This window comes from Heterocephalus glaber, unplaced genomic scaffold (genome assembly GCF_053883595.1).
Source record: "Heterocephalus glaber isolate CG9 unplaced genomic scaffold, H.glaber_assembly_v1.0 deba00001472, whole genome shotgun sequence".
Lineage (NCBI taxonomy): Eukaryota > Metazoa > Chordata > Mammalia > Rodentia > Bathyergidae > Heterocephalus > Heterocephalus glaber.
This window is the reverse complement of record NW_028258315.1, coordinates 12259707-12273498: the sequence shown is the minus strand read 5'-3', so window position 1 is coordinate 12273498 and position 13792 is coordinate 12259707. Positions and strand designations below refer to the sequence as shown.

Here is a 13792-nt window from a genome sequence, read left to right as displayed (position 1 = left end):
GCTGTCAGGATATTGGTCTAATAAACAGCATTATTATAGTGAGCATGAGGGCTCACTGTCTGACAGGCAGTCTACATAAAGCATCTAGACAGAATTGCTTGCCCCTTTTATATGTAGTGAAATCAAGGCTTCATGGGTTTAAGGGAGCAGAGACAGGATGTGGACACATCTCTCTTGGCAGCCAGTGCCTGCTCTTTATACCACAGTATTTGTTAGGCTGGTTAGGTGGGATTCTACTTATGCTTCACTAAGCCCGGCTTAGTGACCTTGGGGGTGAATAACTGGTTCATCCTGTAGGTAATGAGTCATTTATCCTTCCCCAGGTCAAAGTGGAGACAGGAAAATGAAAATAGAAAGCATTAATATTCCACATGATTCTCAGGCCAGGCAAACCATTATACAGTAATGAGCAGTTTCTACAAAAGAAGCTAGTTGAAAAACAAAACACCAAATAAAGTCCCTAGCTATTGCTTTTATCGTTAATTTGAGAGGTTGTTTGTATGTCTTAGTCATTTAATAAACACAAATGAAATGTCTTTGTTCTAGCTGTTGTATTATATGCTAAAGCTCTGAAAAAAATAGTTGGATGATCCTCTAAATCTTAAAATGGATGTGGATCTGTTAAAATGATAAGCAAACTCTTCATATAAAAACACATCTTTGAAAGTTAAAAAAAGAATTTTGTTTTAAAAGTGTTAAGGCTTTCACCTCCTTAAAATGTTAAATTATAAAATGTGGTGTTATCAGGAAATGAGAAACCCTAAATCCACAGATATTACAAGTGAGTTCTTGACCCATGTAGGACAGTTTAGGAACATTATCAGGCTGGACTTTCCCTAAATTACCTCAGGCTTTACACATATTTTAAAGCTCAGCTGGTGGGAAAATGTAATGATAGCCAATGATTTAAGAACTATTTCGTTTCACATGACCTCAAGAGTCTAGCCATATTTCTTATTCTTAATAAAATAATTACAATCCCATTTGACTTTTGTTTCATGATAGTTATGTTCTGGGTTGCTAGGGAGATGGCTGCCACCCTTGTAGGGTGAGGGAGGAGGAGTCCCGAAGAAGCCAGCAGGGAGCTTGGGAAACTACACTGTGCCCTTGTTCTTACGCAGGAAGGAGATCCTAGAATCACAGAAGCCTGGTGGAATCCAGTCTTGGTGCCCTTGTAAGGAAGTGAACTTTGTTTATCTTCGTATTTAATCTCGGTGAGAAGCGACCTGTGACCACGCTGACCATGTGGTGGGTACATTTGTAATAATCCTAAATAAGGATGGTATTTGTGATGAGAACAGCTACTCTTGGCTTCTGCTTCGGGGCACATTTCTCTTTTCATAACATCTGCCCTTTAGTAGGTGGTAGCTTTGTGCCTTATCCTGGTCGAAGTGCTTTCCTTAGAAACTAAAAATACTAAGAAAACTAAAGCAAGAGAGGCTTGAATGTACATGAAATTTCAAATGAAAATGAAAAAATACACACGTGAGTAAGGAATGATTAGTGAAGAGAAGGTAGAAACAAAAGAGTAATTTCTATAAAAGAGCCAACACTGATCTGGGACCTTAAGGGGAAAATTAATACAGTCTTAAAATAATGAAAGATAGTGCAAGTGGACAAATAATTTAAGAGCTCTGGACACCAGGAGTCTGAAAGCTGCTGAGCCACAAAATGAAAAGGAGCAAAAGGCAGGTGAAAGTGATAATAAATCACAAGATGATCCAGTGTAGGGAAAAACTGAAGTGAAGAAACGAGTGGAAAAAATAGGAAAATGACAGCATGAGGAGAAAGGGCTGAGACCAGTAAAGCAGGACAAAACAAAACACCGACGAGACCAGCACACATTCAGAGGAAAGGTCTGGCGGATGGAAAAGGTGTAGCGCAAAGGCACTGCGGGACCCGAGGCTGCCGCAGCGGGTCTGGCGGAGAGAGGGTTGCCAGGTGAGAGGGTGGCTTAGCATTTGTTGAATCTGGCCATTGAGGCTTCAGAGAGGCTCTCCGCCGGGCAGAGGCAGTGCCCTGACTGGCCTGGTTTTCTGGCTGCCAGGACAGAGGTTAGCGGTACCGGAAGGGGGTGGATTGTATCTACCTGAGTGGCAACCTCTTGGGGCCCCTGGAAGCCCGTCTGTCTCAGCATGAAGGCTCCACAGGAGGTACACGGGGCATGGGCAGAGGGCAGCTGAAGGACTCCTGATCAACCCTAATGTTACCTGTTTCTCCTCTGGAATTTCAGCTGCTCTATCCATGCTCCTCTGAGTTGATCAGAGGATAGAATTTCTATGCTATTGCTTGTATCTCACAAAGCCTTGTGCACTCATCGGTGGGGCTTTTGGGAGGTGGCTGGACCATGGGTGTGCTAGATCATGTGATGCCAGTTTAGGGTGTGCGATAACTAAATGGGTTTCGCATAGTTCTGTGTGTGGATAATGGAAGCCACACCCTGGGTGTACGTGGCACCAATCCATAGGTTTTTAGCTTGGATGGGATTTAAAGGGACGGCAAGAAGGCAGACTATGCTGCTGTTGCATGCTGCCTTCTGTCTGCCTTACCATGAACCGTTTCTCCTCTGGGATGCTCCTCTGCCATGCCAGCCTGCCTTGGAGCCAGATGACAATGGACTGAAACCTCTACAAACTGTGAGCCTAGGTAAACTTTTCCTGCTTTAATTTGTGGGTGTATTTTTTTCCAACACTGCGAAAAGTAAGAAACTCTTGAGTTCATCCTAAGTAATCTTTACGGATTCTAACAGAAGCTATTCTCAAATGATCCAGAAGAGGGCGCAGGTAAACACACGCCCACCCTAGAGCTAGGAAATAGGAGCTCGCCTGCTTTTCACCCAGCTGCTTCATTGCCTAGGAGTTTGGATTTTGTGAACACCAGCAAGTATCTCTATAGAAACCCACACTGTCACGACATTTCACTTACTTGGATAAATTAAATGAAACACATATGCTGGGCTATTTGAACAGTTTATGGCATAAAGACAAACTACGTTAACTAGGGTGACAGGCGAAGGGCTAATAAAGTCACCTCCTCTTTTGGAGGTGATTTTACTACTTTAATGCCTTTAAAATCATGCTGCCTTTATTCTCTTTTATATAGTTGTTGATCCTTTACTGAAAGTCAGGGATATGATGGATGTTGGCGGGGGGGGGGGGGATCGAGGGATATGATTCAGACCATACTGTAAGGAATTTACAGACTTGTGAAATGGGCGAAACACAGGCAAAGAGGCACGTTCAGTGTAATAAGTGATGTGATGGAAATGGAGGTGCCTCATGGGGATGTCAAGAGACCACTATCACAGCCTTGGAGATGGGGTTTCTAGGAGGCTGAGTGTGAGGAGGCGAACCACAGCAGTAGGTGGGTGGAAGTTCTGATGGGTGTGTGTGTGGGGTGTCTCATTCCCAGGCACAGCATGTGCAAAGGACCTGGGGTGAGACACTGGGGCAAGTTGAGGGAACTGCAAGTAGAGTCCCCCTGTGGCTGGAGTCCAGTACAGCAGAGCTGGCTGGCACAGGAGGCTGAAAAGGTGAGTAGGTGGGAGATTACAGAGAACCTTCCACAACAGAAGCTCAGGGCTTTGCATCATGAAAGTGATGATGGGGAGGATCTGATAACAAGGAAGGACTGTAGTTAAGACAGGCAGACTGAGTTCTGGCTGCTGCGTGGAGGCTGGATCAGAGCTGGATGCCTGTCAGGGGGTGGCTGAGGTGTCCCCAGGCCACACTAGAGCAGCAGCATCCTGGGTGGGAGGAGGTGGTGATGTCAGGAGAGCTGCAAAGCTCGAGATGGAGATTTGAGGGCTACTGGCTCATGGCCAGAGATGCCATGATGCAGGAGTGGAGGACACCTGGACAGGAGATGGTGCATGACACAGGGCATAGAGGAGCCACAGGAGGGACAGGAGGCAGAGAGGAGGGAGAGAACAGAGCACTGGGAGACACCAAAGAGAACGGCCTCTCCAGAAGTCAGTGAAAACAGTATTTCAATGGGGAAGCAGCCAGTGCTAAACGATGGCCTCAAAGTCCAGTAGAATAAAGAGCACCCAGTGCCCACTGCATTTTGGACTTCAGTCTCACCCAGGCATCAACAGGCCATCCAGCTGCTTGACTTGAATCCCACCCTCTGGCACAGTGGAGGTGGAGAACTGACCTTTCCAGCTCTCTAGAGAGACCTGCCCATCCCCTGTCACAAAATAAAATAAAAGCACAGAAATGCTACTTAAATGACAGGAAAGAACCACATGGATCAAAACCAACTGGGTGGGAAGAAAAACACAAGGAACTGTCAGTTCACCGTAGTTTCTTAAATTGGACATCTTATTCCCTAAAGAAATATGGTTAGAACTGCCTTGCAGCGCTGAAGAATGTTTTCTGTTGTTTACTTTTCTTCCCAGTCAGACTCTCCCAGGGCTTGGGCCACATCCAGTACTCTTATCTGGGTTTCTACCCCAGGGGTTGTCCGCCATCTTGGCCCCATGTGATGCACTTAACTGTACTTGGGGTCGGGTGGGGTGAGTGAGCTGGCTATTCTTGGTCCAGGGCAGGTGAATCAGAAGTCTGGTAAACATAAAGGAGAGTACACAGTAATCATGCTAAGAAAATTGTCCCAGGAATATGTGGTCAGGGTTTCTAAAGAGTCCAGGAGAAAAAATTCCAGAACAAATCTACCAAATGGAATTACACCAAGGACAACATACACATGTAGCTTCCAGATTAATTTCTTCTACTCTACAACTGAGGCCTATCCTAGTACTCACATGCAAGGATAATGTCTCCTACTGGTTTACACTATTACAGTAGCAAAAGGATAGTGATTTCTTTTGTATGCAAGGGTTATGATTGATGTACGTAAATATCATTGTGATACTGGCATGTAATATAATAGGTGTTTATTCTACTTGCAGGAATCCTGCTGTTAATTCCCTCAAATAGGTGGGAGGGGTTCCAATCAGTCCTGGGATGCAGCATTAGCAAAATTGGATTTGAGAAGCTATGTCGCACAAGGCCTGGTGTGTTTATCTTAAGCCACACACAGGACTCAGGCAAGGCCTCCCTGACATGAACCCTATAGGAAATTCCACTTAAACAGAGCACTCAGTCCTGGCCGCACATTAGCTTTGCAGCAATCCCCCCTTATCCATGGGAGATGCATTCTAAAACCCGAAATGACTTCCTCAAATTGGAGACAGCACTGAGCTCTCTTCCTGCACGTACACACCTATGATAAAGTCTAATTTGTAAATTAGGCACAATAAGAGATTAACAACAATAATTAATAATAAAATAGAACAATTATAATAGTATATTGCAATAAAATTGCCAACATCCCTACCCTTGTGCTTTGGGTGCTGTTAAGTAAAATAAAATTGCTTAAACACAAGCACTGGGATACCATGGCAGTCAATCTGATGACTGAGACAGCTGCTGAGTGACTGATGGGTGGATAGCATATACAGCATGGATACGAAGGACAAACAGATGATCCATGTCCCAGGCAGGATGAAGTGGATAGTGTGAGAATCTGTCATACTACCAAGAAAGACACATACTTTAAGACTATGAATTGTTTATTTCTGGAATTTTCCATTTAAAATAAATTCCCATTAAATTTTCCATTTAAGAGTTGTCCCTGGGTAAGTGAAATTATGTAAAATAAAACCAAGGACAAGAGGGGAATTTGTATCTGGGAATTCTGGAAAATACCTACTAGTGAGATCCACCAAGACCAATCAAATCTGAATCTCTCAGGCATGAGAGACAGGCGTCCCTCATTCTCAAATCCTCTTAGGAAATTCTTGTCTGAAGACAGCCTCGAGGATGGTTTAAAGTTCTGATGATGATGATGCACTATGGCCTCACTTTGATGGATAAAATTGGAGGAACATGACAATCTTCTGGAGCACATTTTGTGTTTTATTTAGAAAGCAGTTGCCACCATTGCTGTGTCTGGTCTCCTAAGGATCAGGGTGATTGAGAGACACTTTCTTGTGTTCCCATCTGTGAAACCCAACCCCCCCGCCATCTTTGCTTATTACAGTTTTGTTCATAATAAAAGTAGAAGCACATAGCAGACAAGAGCATGTAAATATATATGGGATGTCCTGACTGAAATATTATAGACATTCAAGTAATTATGCAGATTCATTAATTTACATTCATTTATTTAATAAGTATTCATAGAGGCCCTCTGGTGTGCCCAACAGTGTTCTAGTCTCTATGGATATTGTAGAAAACCAAACAAATAAGAGGCATTAACTTATTTTTATTATTTTTCTTTTTTGGTTTTTTTGAGACAGGGTCTTGCTATGTAGTTTAGGCTGGCCTTGAACTCACTATGTAGCCCAGGCTGCCCTCAAACTTGTGGCACTCAGCCTCCCGCGTGCTGGGATCACGGGCATGCGCCACCATGCCCAGCAGCATTAACATTTTCTACAGAGGCAATTAAAAACAGCACACATATTCTAGTGTTTTGTTAGGATATCTGCATAAAATAGGGAAGGATATACATGAAACTTTTAATTAAGATAGTTGTCTGTGTGTGATGGTTTAAAATATAATTTTAATTTTCTCTTTTTGGATTTTTTACTCTAGGCTGGGTATTTATTAGTTATGTAATTTAAAGCGTTGTAAGCTGTATTTTCCATTCTACTTTTCAGATGTCTCCCAGCTCTAATGGGAGTGTGTTATGTGATGTCGCCTTGCGGGACTGGTCTAGCTGGAGTCCCAGCTTGAGGGTGGCAGCATGGCCATGCAGAAAGGTCAGGGAATAGTGGTACCAATAACAAGTCCATTACTGCGGTTTAGAGTAAATAAATAATAAGTGCAATTATATTCCTAGGGTTTTCTTACTCTTTCCTTTTATCAGCTTGTTTTTCTGTGTATGCACCTGAGACACTAAGTGCTCAAAAAGGACTAAAGGGAGTGAGCAATCTAGTGAATTTGCAAGATAACCTGCTAAATGCAATACTGAAAGTAGACATTAGATGGCGATAAAGATTAAAAAGTGAAAGTCCAGGGGCTTATAAATTCCGCAGCTCAGCCTGGAAAACTGTGTCCCCAGGAAACTCTCAGTACCGTGAAGTATTGACAGACATGTTACCCTCAGCTTGGGTGTCATTCTTTTCTTAATCCTGCTTGGCAGAGGGTGCAACTGGCCTTGAGTAAATACTCAGGTGGGGCTCTGAACGCCTTTCCTTGAGAAACAGGGCTGCTTTGCAGGATCTGGAGGCCCTGTGAGCCTTAACTTAGCAAAGGGTTTTAGCCTGGAGGGTGCTGTGCAGTGAACCTTGGCTCTTTGTCCTGAGACGGAAGTGGTATCTGCAGAGACAGAGGAAGAAAAGAAAAGACGAAAGCAAACTGCTTCTTGCCTTTGGACAGTCTGAGGGCTGGAAAGGCAGGGCTGGCAGATTGGGTGCAAAATGACAATGTGATTGTCATGTAGGCTGCCGAGACCAGGATAGCAGGTCACAAGAGCAGAGGGACAGGGCCCCCAAAGCAGGATCAAAAGAATCCTATGTATCACAGCACCACTTGCGTACATCTAAACCCTGTCCAGGGATTAGCTCTCCACTTGGTGTCTTATTATCTCGCTGCTTGCTGGTTTTTAAGACATTCTGGTACAGTCATCCATGTGGCAGTTCTGGCAGGGAGTCTGGAGAGGTGGGAGAGCACATGAACATTAAAGCGGCATTTTTTTTCTGTTAATGGATTAAAATTTATTGAACGATGATAGTAAATTCTTGTTCTCATTGGCTTTTTTGACAACTTCCGTTTCCCAAGGTGACCTGGTGTCTCTGTGTGTGAGACACACAGCACATAGGCTCTGGTGTCCCAGCCACATTTGGGTTTGGCTTTTGTGCCAGTGAAGCGGAACCATCTGTTTGATTGGAGTCAGAGACTGCTGGAGAGGTAATTGGATCATGGGGCCACTGTAGGCAGCAGTGGATTAGTCCACAGATGTTCATGGCTGAATATGCTGCTGGGGGTGGGCAGGAAGAGGAGGTGGTCACTGGGGGTTCCTTTAGGGGTGTATCCCCTGCTGGAGTTCTGCTGTGCTCTGCTTTCTGGCTCCCACAGATTGAGCAGCTTTGTTCCCCCATGCCTTAACCGCCATGTCGTTCTGCTTTGGAAGCAACCGTGGACTGAACCCTTGGAAACTGTGAGCCAGATAAACCTTTCCTCCTTTAAGTTGGGGGTTTCAGGAATTTTGTCCCAACGACAAGAAGACTGACAAATACAGCTTTTTTTACATACTGGCTATGTAATCCTTTTTGATAACTCAAGGCCCAGGCTTCCTTACCAATAAAATAGAGTTTATCAGAGAAGTGAGAGTCATGTTTATAAAGAGCCTAGCAGAGCCCTGCACATAGTAAGGGCTCAAATCCAGTAGTCCCCCCTTCTCTGTGGTTTTATTTTCTGCATTTCATTAACTTGCTGTCAACTGTGGTCCAAAAATACTTCAAGGAAAATTCTAGAAACAAAAATATCATAAGTTTTCAATAACATTAATTACAATGTATCATTATGATTACTCTATTTTATTGTTAGTTATTGGTGTTATTTTTTAATTAGGCTTTATCATAGGAGTGTATAATTAGGAAAAAACATAGTACAGTTACATGCTGCATAATGATGCCTCCGTCGATGACCACCTGGTGCGCCCATCAAGACCATATTGTCCAGTGGTGTCATAGTTGTCCTCATGCAGGCACATTCCATGATGTTTTCACCACAAAATGGCTAAGGACATATTTATCAGAGTATGGTTTTAGGCACCCACTTGATGTCTTGGAATATTTCCTCCCAGGATAAGGGGGACTGCAGTACCAGGGTTTCCATCCTCCGGTCTCACCTGTAGCTGGTTTACTGCATTTCCAGGGTTGCCAGACACACCTTACTGCTAGGACTTCACACTTTTGCTCTCTCTTCCTTCTCTGGTAGTCTCTGGTTCACTTCTGTGCCAGAGAAACCCCAGCATTCCTTCAAGCCGTGGTTCAAGGAAATCTGGCTCTTCCTTAGAGTCCTCCATCCTAACCCCGAACAGCATCTTAAGAAAGCTTGGGTTCCTCACTGGCACCATTCACAGCTCTGGGCAACCTGTGCTGCCTCGTTAGCAACCCCGAGTCCCTGTCTGCTCTCCACACCGTGTGCTCCTCCAGCAGAGACAGGACAACATCCTGCAGGTCCTCAGATCTCTGAATAGCTGGAAGGATGAACTTTGGTCACTCATACTGTCCTGCTTCTAATGAGTACGCATTCTGAAATACTACATCTTCTTTACATTTGTAATTCTCCAGCATGCCTTGATTAGTATATGCTTGATTATTATGCCTTTGAAATGGACAGTTAGGTAGATAAAGGCCCATCTAGACACAAAAGGGCATTACTGGGGTAAGCATTTGGTTTCTTCCCTTGCTTCCTTCTTTCAGAAAGGTGTATCTCTGCCCACTGATTTTTTCCTTGGTCCTGTGACCAGGTTTGAACAATGAAATATGATTGGCTGTGACAACACCTCATTTTCTAGACAATTGAAAGGCTTATGTTTTAGAACATGAAACTAGTTAAAAAGCTGCCAACTTTAGAAAAAGCAAAACCAAATCATTCATTTCACTGCCTCTTAAAGGTTAAATAAAACTCCTTCTAGATGACTTGAGGTTTTAGAAATTTATGATTAATTATAAAAGGCTAATCTAGGTACAAGATTTGGATTTGTGAAGCTTTTGGTTTTCCTTTAAGAACTTTTCTATTTAATAATGTGCATATTGGTCTGTTTGGTGCTGCTATAACAAAATACCTGAGACTGGATAATTTATGAAGAAGAGAAATGTATTTCTCAGAGTGCTGGATGCTGGGAAGTCCAAGATCAAGGTGCTGGCAGAGTTGGTGTCTGGCAAGGACCTGTTCTTCACGTATGACACCTGGGTGTCCTCACAAGAGCCAAGGTCCTAGGATGGCTCCCTATTGCTCTTTCATGGGTCCACTCGAGAGCACAGCCCTCAAGGCTTAATCTCTTTTCAAAGGCCCCACATTTTCATACCATCACAGTGAGGATTCAGTTGTAACCTGTGGATTTAGGGGGCATTCAGACTGTGACAATACACTTGATTAAAATATGTGTATGCATCTTCGTATCGCTGGCACTCAGAGTAATTCCTGGCACACAGAGGACTCATGAAATGGTCATTGAAAGGCTCTGGTAAGTGAAGGCACAATCAGGTAAAGGAACAAAGTGCCACTGTCCTGCTCTCAGTGTTGGAGACTTCCTCCTTTTGTGACCTCCCATGGGAGATGTATTAGACAAGAGTCCATGCTGGACGGGAGCAAGGGGGCTCCGAGTGCTGAGCTTAGCCAGGGTGATTTGGAGAAAGCAAGCACAGAAGCAGGGGAGCTGAATCCTGTGAGGATAAGGACCCACCGGGAAGTGGCGGTGCGTTAGGCTGATGGGACTGGTGAACTTTCCAGGGCCATGCTCAGGCGCTGGACATCCTAGCAGGGAACTCTCAGATCTTCCTTTTGGTGTGAGTTCCAAGGAGCAGAGAATTCCAAGAGAAGAGGGAGAGCTGGGGCTGGGCTCAGGGAGCCCAAGAGGAGGCCTTGGTTCTCCCAAACTGGCTGACGGGAAGGAAAGGGAGGACCGCTCCTGGTCCTGGCCAGTGCCGTGGAACAGCACATGCTTGGATGGAAAAGCATCCAGCTCACTAAAGCACAGGAGGAAGAACGGGATTGGAGAGACGACGGAGAAAGGGAATGAGGTGGAGGATGGGGAGGGGAGAGGAGCCACACACTGGTCTGAAACTAGCTCAGATCCAAACTTCCTCACTCATGTGCCACCTGGCCCCAGTCCCTCCCATACTGTTTTTCTTAAGTGGTAGCTGAAGAATTTGTTGTTGCTATTGTTTTTGGATTTGCGGTCCCAAAGATTGCCCTGCCTCCGAATCCTGACAGTCTCCACAGAGAGGAAACGGGCTGACACATAATCACATGCCAGTCACTCCTTAGGCGATTTCACCATTGTGGGAGCAACACTGTTTTTACACAAAGACAGCTACAGCGGCTCGAGGGTAGAATCTGTTGGGGCCCCTGTGGCAGACGCAGCCTTCACTTGCCCACACCTCTGTTATATTGTGCATGTGGCAGACAGGGCAAGTTTCCCTTGTGGTCCTGGTAAATGACCTAGCTCCAAGGATTGGATTCCAGTTCCTTTGGGAAGCCTGGTTGTCTATCCTTTCTGCCTCTCCTTTTCTCCCCAACCATGCACCAATGTGCAAGGAGCAGACATATCATTTAAGAGTAGGAAATCCAGTTGCTGCTTTGGTTGCCTGGCCTTGGGGAAGTTACTCAATTGACTTATTTCAAGTTACTCATCTGTAAAATGGAGCATTTCATAGGAAGTATTTAAGATGGTCAGTGTAAAAAGTGTTGATAAAGAATTATACAGGAATAAAATTGTTGGAGCATGTTTCTCTAAAATGTGAATCACTAGCATTGAGACTGACTTTTCAATTTTAAAAATGTTTCATTTTTAGGAGTGGGTAGGTCTGAGATATTTAAATTTTTTAACTGATTGTTTTTGGCAAGCAGACAACATTTTTAACATTAGGGTATATGCACCTGTGGTTTGCTTTATCGTAAGGCAGCAATGAGCCAACATCTTGAGGTCAGGATTCATCACTTATGAAATTATTTGGACAGGGTTTCTAACTGCCAGTTGTCACCAGACCCATGTTCCCCATGTCTGCCGTCCTTGCCCTCAAATTGGAACTGATCCTTCATTTCCCATTTTTGCAATGGCAGAGATAAAGAACAGAATCTTCTCTTAGAATAAAGCCACTCACAGGTGGCTGTGTCCTCGTGAGCAAAACTTTCATACATTAATCCTCTGGTGAGATGATTGATCCAACAAACCCTATAAGGGGAGGAGCCATGAGAAGCATCAGGAAAATCCATCTTCACTCTAGCCTGAGGCTCCAATTGCAAACTTCAAAGTGAAATAAATAGGCAAAGCCTCAACATCTCCTACCCCAGCTTACTAGAAACCAATTTTCCAGATAATAGGAATTCTCTGACCACGGGCCTGCAGGTCTTTGCCTATATATAAATGGGTCAAATCATAACTGCCCACATGAACCAAGTTAATAGATCCTTCAGCCCCCCAAGAGCCTGGGAGGGATTTGGACAGATGCTTGAGGGCCACCATTCTCAAAAACCTTTGTCCAGCAGCACTGGATGGCTGTGGAAAGGCCACTCTGGAGCCAGATGAGACTTTCGAGCCATGGGGTGTCTGGACCCCACACAAGGAGATTCTAGGGAACCTTCTCTGCCTTCCATGAGGAGGCGCAGCAAGCTTGCTGCAGGCTATGGACAGACATGATCATCCATGTGCCTTTAGATTTGTACTGCTTCTGGGTGGGTGGAGAGTAATGAAGTTAGAATGGCTCCTTTCCATCCTTCAGGACCTGAGTTCCCTAGGACCATTGCTTAATTCAAGACAACCCCAGTGGATCCCTTATCTGGCAAGTCAATCAGAGTACATTAAGCCATCCTGTGATTATTTATGATCAGCCACTCCTTCCCTTTCAAAACAGAGTCACTAGAGAGCAGGGCAGTGTGTGTGTGTGTGTGTGTGTGTATGTGTGTGTGTGTGTGTGTGTGTAGTGTGTACAGTGTTGAGCATAAGCATTTGGTGGTATTTAATGAATGAATGAAGAAATGAATGAGTGAATGATGTATTTATGCTAATGCTGAGCTTGATATATAAGAAATTCCAAAACTTAAGATGCACACCTGTAATCTCAGAACTCCAGGAGGCTGAGGCAGGAAGATCACAAGTTTGAGCCTAGCCTGGAGAACTTAATGTTTTAGTGGGATCCTCTCACAAAAGAAAAAAAAAAGAAAAGAAATAAAAAAGGGCTGGGGATGCACTTCAGTGCAGGTCCTGGGTTCAATCCCAAGCAACCCCCCCAAATCCAATTAATTGTTCAACAATCCAATTCTGTCATTTCCTGAAATGGATCACAAGGCTCATCTCTGTACATAATCCCTTTCATGAAAGTTTGTGTGTATTTGTAAGTGTAGAAAAAAGAAATGAAAAGTGAAATAGCATCCTTCAATATTTACTGAGCAAAGTACTGCGGCAGGTATTGGGAAATAAAAGTGGATGAAGTAGCTTCCTGCCCCTAAGCCCTTATGATCTGCTGAGAGAATGTGAGTACAAGTGTGTGTGTGTGTGTGTGTGTGTGTGTGTGTGTGTGTGTGTGTAATTACCATCTGCAGGGAAGGAAAGACAAAAGAGGAGAAGATGTGAAACACAGCAAGGGATGGGGCATGACAGCATCCACGATGCCATGTGCTCCCGCCCTGGAGCCTGTCCTTGTCAGCCTGTCCTCAGCCTGTCCTGGCTCTGAGGCATAGAGGAGGAGCACAGGGACCTGGACCATCCCCAGAGGGTGTGGGATGAAGAGGGCTCAAGTCTTGGGGTCTGGAGTTGGGGACATTTCTTTTTCCTCCGTTGTGTGACATTTTATTTCCTTTTAAGACATTCAACCTTAACAAAAGAAGCTGGGACTTCTAATTTTGCTGTATTGGAAAATTTGAGCCATCCAGCTGGCTCTTCCCAGGGAAAGCACTGGGGTGGTCATGGATCCCTAACTCTGATGCATCACTTGGGGAGCCTCTGGGGACCCTGCTTCTGGCAGTGTCTGGCTCCTGCCCTGGGCCACACAGCTCTGGAGTCCCTGAGCTTCCTATGAGGCCAATGTCTCCTCCCTGCAGCTGCTCTCAGGGACTTC

General features: G+C 44.6%; 1 protein-coding gene across 4 annotated transcripts in view; it reads right to left on the bottom strand.

Moving 5' to 3' along the window:
• Phactr1 (phosphatase and actin regulator 1) overlaps positions 1-13792 on the bottom strand; it is a 512176-nt gene that overhangs the window by 349055 nt on the left and 149329 nt on the right. The gene's annotated exons all lie outside the window — the stretch shown is intronic.